Here is a 7,343-nt window from a genome sequence, read left to right as displayed (position 1 = left end):
CTTGCACGCTTTACGCTGCGGCACTTGAAGAACGAAGCTGAAGACGCGATTGTGTGGATGCGTTGGTTTGGCGCTTGTTTGCGCCCAGCGCTCGCCCAGGTCTCGCACGTTTTGTACCCGAAAAACTTCTTGCACATAGTGCCGGTTGTGGAAAACCCGGTCTGTCGGTCGGGGAGGGATTGTTGTTGAAGATTTACCACGAAATGACGCAATTCCACAGACGCGATCTGCAATCCCTTTACCGTAGTCTCATTATGGGACAGTGGGCAAGGTGTGTCAGGTGGTGCGCGGAGGTTGAGGAAAGGATTTGAGCTGGTAGAGCTTTTGTTTTTCGGGTGGGGAGGTCTGATGTGAAAATTTACTTCCACTTGCCTTACAAACACTCCGTTACCGGGGCAAGAGTACGGCGAATCTTAAGCACCGAATCGTGCAAGATCAGAGCATAAAATCCTCTAGGTAGTACGTGAAAAATGGACAAGACCGGGGCAAGGTTTGGGCGCAGGGCGGGAACCGCTACTTAACCCACACCGGCGGTGGGGACAAGGGTGCTTGAGGAACGTGGTGCGTGAGGGGATAAAGAAATGTGTTAAGGAAATGTATGGGAACCACTTGACGGAATGAGACCATTCGGTCCTGTTTCCAGCGTGGCCCGTATCACCCGCAAAGGTCATCGTGTTCATCGTGCCCGCAAACGTACGGACGTAAATAGGGAAAAGTTTTCTTCTATTGCCGTTGCTGCCGCTGCTTCTATTGTACTAAATTACTGATTTTATTTGCAATTCACATAAAAACAGAGCCCTTTTTATTTTGATTACCCTATCGCGTCTTCGACCCCTTCGACCCACGAAACAGACCCGTTTTGGGGGGGCAGAGTACACGCCTTGTTTGCTTTTGCCGTTTTATAAACCGAGCTAAGTTGAAGCAGTGACGGGATGGAAAGCATTAGGGCTATTCTGGTGCACGGAAGTGTTCGAACAAAAAGCTCCAACAATGCTACTGCCTCTGATGGAAATGAGAGGGTCGGAGCAGCAGATTGGGGATGATTTTCGGAACAACCGCTCGCAACGAAGCTTCGGGCACGGAATAATCTTTCCCGACCAAAGGCCCGGATTGTCGGCTGACTGAAGTAGGCATAAGGGCGATTCATTTGTCGATCGCCTCTGGGCGCCCCCGGGACGGTAGAGGAACAGCAGTCGGTTTGGTTTTATCGTCTTATCCATCATGGCTCGATGTCATTGTGCGTGATGCTTTGGTAAATTGTACCGTTCAGGCAGACTAACGCTACGTGCATGGCACAGCTCGACTTGCAACGGCTCTTGATGTTTTATTTTCCGACGATTCCAGCACCACTTACGAGGTAAGGAAGCTGTAGAAATAATTGTAAGCCATCAATGGTGAAATGAAAAATGTCAACGCTGGTTAGGGTAGCATATGGCTTGACAATATCGCTTAGCTTGCATTTCATTTTGCCGGTTTGTGCAAGAATCGAGACAAGATGGGGGGAATTTATAATGTTCCTTGGTTTCTTTATTAAATCGTAAAAGGGTGAGCACCTTCCCAGAATAACTTTGCTGATCTAGGCGCTACGATTTCAATGCAGCAGTAATTGTTCAATTGCTGCACTGGGGAGTTGTAAGATGAGACAAATTTAAATGAACCATAGAAAACAATTTAGTTGTGCATAATTGTATGGAATACTTTTGCGCCATTGTTTGAAGAATATTTCGTGGAATGGATTGTTTGTGATTGGAATTTATATTTCAATTAATGTTCCCTATTTTATTTTCTTCGAGTAAGAGGTCTTCCATTTATTACGTAATGGGGACGTGAGGAAGGATAAAAGGAGATAAAGTTTGTAAGTGTTAGCTGTTAGTTTGTACTAAACCTAGTAGCTGAACTCAACTCCTGAGAACATATCAAACAGCTGAACCCAACATCTTCGAATAGTTGACGTAACCTATAAGAAACACGACGTCATATATTGTGTTGTCATAGAAACACGACGTCAATATGTCAAATGCCATTATTATCAATAAAATAGACACAATATTTAGAATCGTAATGGAGGCGCCTGGTGGTTCACGATAAAAAATTAAATTAATCATTAAGGACCGTTAAGCTTAATTAAAAAAATAAAATGTATGATGTATCAACACACCTTAATATATATTATATTTCAATTAATGTTCCCTATTTTATCATATATTATATTTTATGTTCTTCTGAGTAAGGGATCGTCCATTTATTACGTAATGGGAGGAAGGGTAAAAGGAGGATAAAGTTTGTAAGTGTTAGCTGTTAGTTTGTACATGATTTGGTATTTTAACTCATCAAACAGCTGAACCCGACATCTTCGTTCGAACAGGTGACGGAACCTACATGATACAGGATGTAAAACATTGTTGTGGAATCCGGATGCATTACGTCTTCTCCACAAAGAAGATACGCGTTGACAACTTCTACACATTTTCCAAGAAGTTTCAAGAACAAACGTCCAGGATCTTGTTGTATTTCAAAAGCAGCATTCGAAGTGTTTTCCAGTAGTTACCGTCTTTAGCAAGAAGCAATGATCTGCTTTTAACTCATCCGCTTTGGATGTGAAGTCAGCAGAAGTTGCACTAGCCCATAAGCGTATTGTTGTGTCGAAGAACGTCAACCCCCGTCAAGGATTCTCAGATATGGTGAATAGAACAATTGTGTGCGGGTTTTAAACAAAGGGCTGTACGCCAATAATTTTGAAGCATAATCGACGAAGTGGCTGATCATCAAGGTAACGAGTGAATTCAATCGACGCACTAACCTTTTCAACATCCTTATGACTGGAGAATTTAAGGCACTTGTGGATTTGAGCATCTCCAAGCCATATAATTGCATAAACTGTAAATGAACTCAACAATGAAATAGGAGACAATAATTACCAAGAATCAGGAGGCCTTTTTGGTTTGAGGAAGGTTTTGCTTTCGATTTGGTGAAAAGCTTTATGAATCGAGCTCGATGGAGTTAATATTCTCAGATTTAGCCAGGCATCAAAATCAGGCAGTAAAGTCAGTGGCGAGATTCGTAAAAGGTACTCGTGGACGTCTAAGTCAAAATTCATAGAAGATGGCGTTAAAAAACATCAATTTTTACGTAACATAATACATGGGTGATATATTTAGTGCTGTTGTCAGTTGAAGACATGTCATGTTGGACATGCTGGCCCACCTTGTTTGACGTTATTTCTGCGAAACAAAAACAGTTTCTGACAAAGTGTGTAATATCTGTTTGATTGATATTGGTATTACATGGAAAATCATTTGCCCTATTGGCTCTAAAACAATCAGACCCCTTTCCAATCTCGTTCATTAGTGGAACCAGCTTACCAAGAACCCATTCGACGTTGAAACAATTTACGTACGAATATGGGCGTCAGTTGGTAGCTTTTACATGCGATCCCCATTCAATGCGGGCTTCACTCAACTTATCGCCTTACCCAAAACGGGCATGTTTGGTGCGACGTGCGAGGCGCTGCAGGAATGCCACTGCAACGGTTTTGTACCGGTCCATTGTGCGATTATGAATGCTTGTTTCTGTGCGGTAAATTGTACCTGATGTTTTTCGTACGTGTATGCCCGTGCAAAACGTGTTTCAAATGACAGAGTTGGTAATCTTTTTTTTGTTGGGAGAACGAAGGCGCCGGTATACGGGCCGTTTGGGATGTTGGAAGGCGGGTAACGAGCTGCAGACAAAGCGTGGGCTGTCAAAAGTTGAGCAAGTTGGCAAACGGGGGCGCTAGGACTGTTGAGTCAGCCGAATATTGAATGGGAAACCGTACATGGCATTCCAGTTCAACCAGTTCATGGTCACCGGACAGGGCAAGTGATGCAATATTATTGGAACGAAATATTCACAAATTCTAGGGAAAATTGGGCTCTAATAGCGAAATTTTAGAAGAAAACAAATTGTGTTTCAAGTGTATTAGTTTTTCAGGTACGCTACTAACAAGTACAAGCAAGATAATAATCCATGAAACCTCATGCGCGCACTACAGCATGGTTGAAACTTTTCACTAGATTTTGTGTACAAACGAGCGTTTGGGAAATGTTTCCTTCTGCTATTTCGGTATTTGCTCGAACAACTCACTGGCAGCGTTCACCGAACTGTTGCCAGATGTTTGAGCATTCACAAGACTGTGTGTGTGGATGGTGTTCTAAGCGGTTCCCGGTCCCGGTGAGGTCTGTGCGAAAGGTCTGTGCGATGTGAACCGAGGGGCAAATTTTCCCTCGACGTTCCTGCGCTTCCTGCACAGTGCCAGCTGAAATTGTGAAGAGTTTGAAATTTGCGGATACGGTTGAACGTGACTTACATGGTTGAAATCTGTAGCAGCCACTACTCATCTCACCAGCCAACCAGTCACCCAGTGCCGGGTACGGCGTACGGCGACCGCCACCAGCGCCACCGCCATCAGCATCAACGGCTTCATCAGCATCAATATTAGCTGCCGTCGTTACTGGTTCCAAAAGTTTATGCTACCAGCTTTTTGGCCGGCACGAAAATTACGTAACCGGCTTCTTCTACCTCCCCCCGCCCCTGAAGCACAAGCGAGACAAAGATGGTCCCGAAAACCGGGGACCAGAATGAAATGCGGGTGGCATCGGAAAGGGTTTCACCAGAGCGTCCCTGATGAGGGATTGGGAATGTGTGTGTTTGTGTGGTGTTGGTGTTGGGACGAATGGGTTGAAATGGATGGGTGCCGTCAAGGGAGACAGAGAGTGAGTGAGAGATTCACGAGTTCAAGTTTCTATTTCCGTTCCGAGCTGAAGATGATGGTAGCAGCATACCCTGTACACTCACCACAAGATGGCATGCCCTGCCTTTGCCTCCTTCTTCCACATCCACCAACCCACGAAAACAAAACCCGGAAGAGCGACAAGTTTCGAGCGAAAGGAAATTCGTACGACATAATTGTCACACAAGAACTTCTGTCTGCGGTTGTGTCTATAGTTACCCTGCCCGGGGAGCTTAGCTTATGTTTGTGCGTGTGTGTGTATGTGTGTCACAGCAGTGTGCGCAACCGGCCAAGCACTGCACTGGAATCGTAACGAGCGGACGAGTGTAAAAATGGTGCCCGTCCGCTTTGCCGACCCATTTTACCATGACAACCACCCAAGACCCATCGCTTGCTTGTGGTCATTTTCTGAGTCATTTTGTCATCGTTTTCGATCGGGTTTCGACCCGCCGCCTTGGTATGCTGTCTGCTGAAGTGCCCGTGCAACTTTCTTACCGCAAAACGCCGGGAAGTGCGCAGGGGGAAGTGAAGGGATCAACTCTTATTATGTTGCCTGCTTGCTTTTGCGTGGAAAGTTGTCCACGGCGTCCTTGGTTCTGGCGCCCCCAACAACACCTTAAGAACGCTTCCACCAAATTTCGTGGAACTTGTTAGCTTCGAAAGCTGGAGCTGTAGCTTCGGCGAGGGGAAACTTTTGCGATACATCGGTGACGGGTAGCTCCGCGACAGCACGAACTCGGAGTTGGATATTTTCGATAGAACTCCACTCGGTAAGAAACAACATAAACACCAACACACATACACATACACAAACCGGCCAGAGTAAGCGAAGAAAAAACGACCAACGACTATAGCAACGGGAGAAAATAACGTTGCACGAATATATTTTCCAACCTGCAAAAGCAAAGTTTTATTTTAATCAAGCAACGAGCTACGTTTGCTTCGGAAACATCACACGAATCAATTCCGAAACTAATTTAGTGACTCCCGGGGTAAATTGAAGAGTGGAACTTTCGATATCACTTTATAAACGGCTCGATGAGCACTGCTGATTGGGTTTTTGGTAAATTTTCCCGCAGCCAAAATAAACGAAAAAAACCGTAGAACTTGGCCAAGGCGAGATCCTTCTATTAGAAAGTGTGAACATTGCGAAGCCGGGGGTTGCCATTGGCGGCAAACGGTTGCCGTAGTCTTTTCAAGGATGGAATGATTTAAGGTAAGCTACTTAGCTTGTAACGTAGACGGAACTAGGAAAGCACAAACAGTGCGTTTTTTTTTTCCTCATCAATGTTTGTTCCTGACGGTGCGCACATTTGCAGATTGACATGAATTTCGGGACCGGGTTTTTTTTTGTGGGGGTGATGAGCTTTTTCTTTTTCTGTACTTCTATTAGCATGTTTATATAGTCGAAGGGAGTATTATAGCTTAGACATGATACAAAAAAGAAGAGCATTGTTTTGACGCCAAATGGCACTTTGGGATATTTCCGAAGCGTACTTAAATTATGTAAAAATAAGATGTTTCATGTGGAGATACGGTATAGGAGATTCTTACTTATGCTCCGTCTAATGCTGGATTTCGATTGAATACATTAAGAGGACTTATGAGATGTTTTTGAGACAAATCATAGCACCACTTTATAATTGCAGGCAAGCAATCGTCGGGTGGGGCTTTTCATGAGGAATGATAATACAGCGATTATTCAATTACTGTACTATTATATATATACTAAATATATACTAAATTCTAAATTAATGAATAGATGTTCACTGTCATGCTAAGATAGCGAGTTGAAATTGTGGTTAATAATATTTACTTCTGATATTTTTTCATTATAATAACACATCTTAGACTTACTCTCTAAAATCTTTGGATTTCTGTACTGGCTATTTAGAAACAAGCTCCAATAACTGATGTTTTTTTTTAATTATGATGGACGAAGCAGAGCTAAATCCTCTACAAAGAGATAATCCTTCTATTAACTTGTTGACTGTTCAGAATTAACAGGATATAGGTAATTCTAAAGCGTTTTGCTCAAAAAGAACTTATCTGATATTCCTTGAAAATTAATAAATACTAGTCAATATTAGCTTGCTGGCGGAGTGACCTCAGCGGATAAATCTTGCCTACCCTTGCAAAGATAGTCAAAGATGACAGCGCATGAGAGATCCAATATAGATGCAATGGCCTACAGAATTAGAATGTCCCAGAGTAAGGTTCGGAGCTTTTGTTATATGTTCGGAAATATTCGTCACTTGATTGCCCAATGCCTTGAGCAAAAAGCTCTATTCCCCTGTTCCAATCATTTGAGGCTTTCATTTGTGGAACATAAAAGAAAGAACCAACAGCAATAGACACCGATAGCTTCACCCGAATCAATATCAATAGCTTAACCATTGGAATTTTATAGTTCCATAGCGATGTGGTACAATTTTCTTATGAATTTTACATTACAATACTCGCTCGGTTTGCTTGTGGTTGCCGTTTAGGCTTCCCTGCACATGAACCCCCACGCATGGAACCCCCTTTGTGAATGGCCTAGTGTTCAACACATCGAATAAAACTGAGCCTGGGA

This window comes from Anopheles moucheti, chromosome 2 (assembly GCF_943734755.1).
Source record: "Anopheles moucheti chromosome 2, idAnoMoucSN_F20_07, whole genome shotgun sequence".
In the NCBI taxonomy this organism is placed as follows: Eukaryota; Metazoa; Arthropoda; class Insecta; order Diptera; family Culicidae; genus Anopheles; species Anopheles moucheti.
This window is presented reverse-complemented; position numbering follows the sequence as displayed.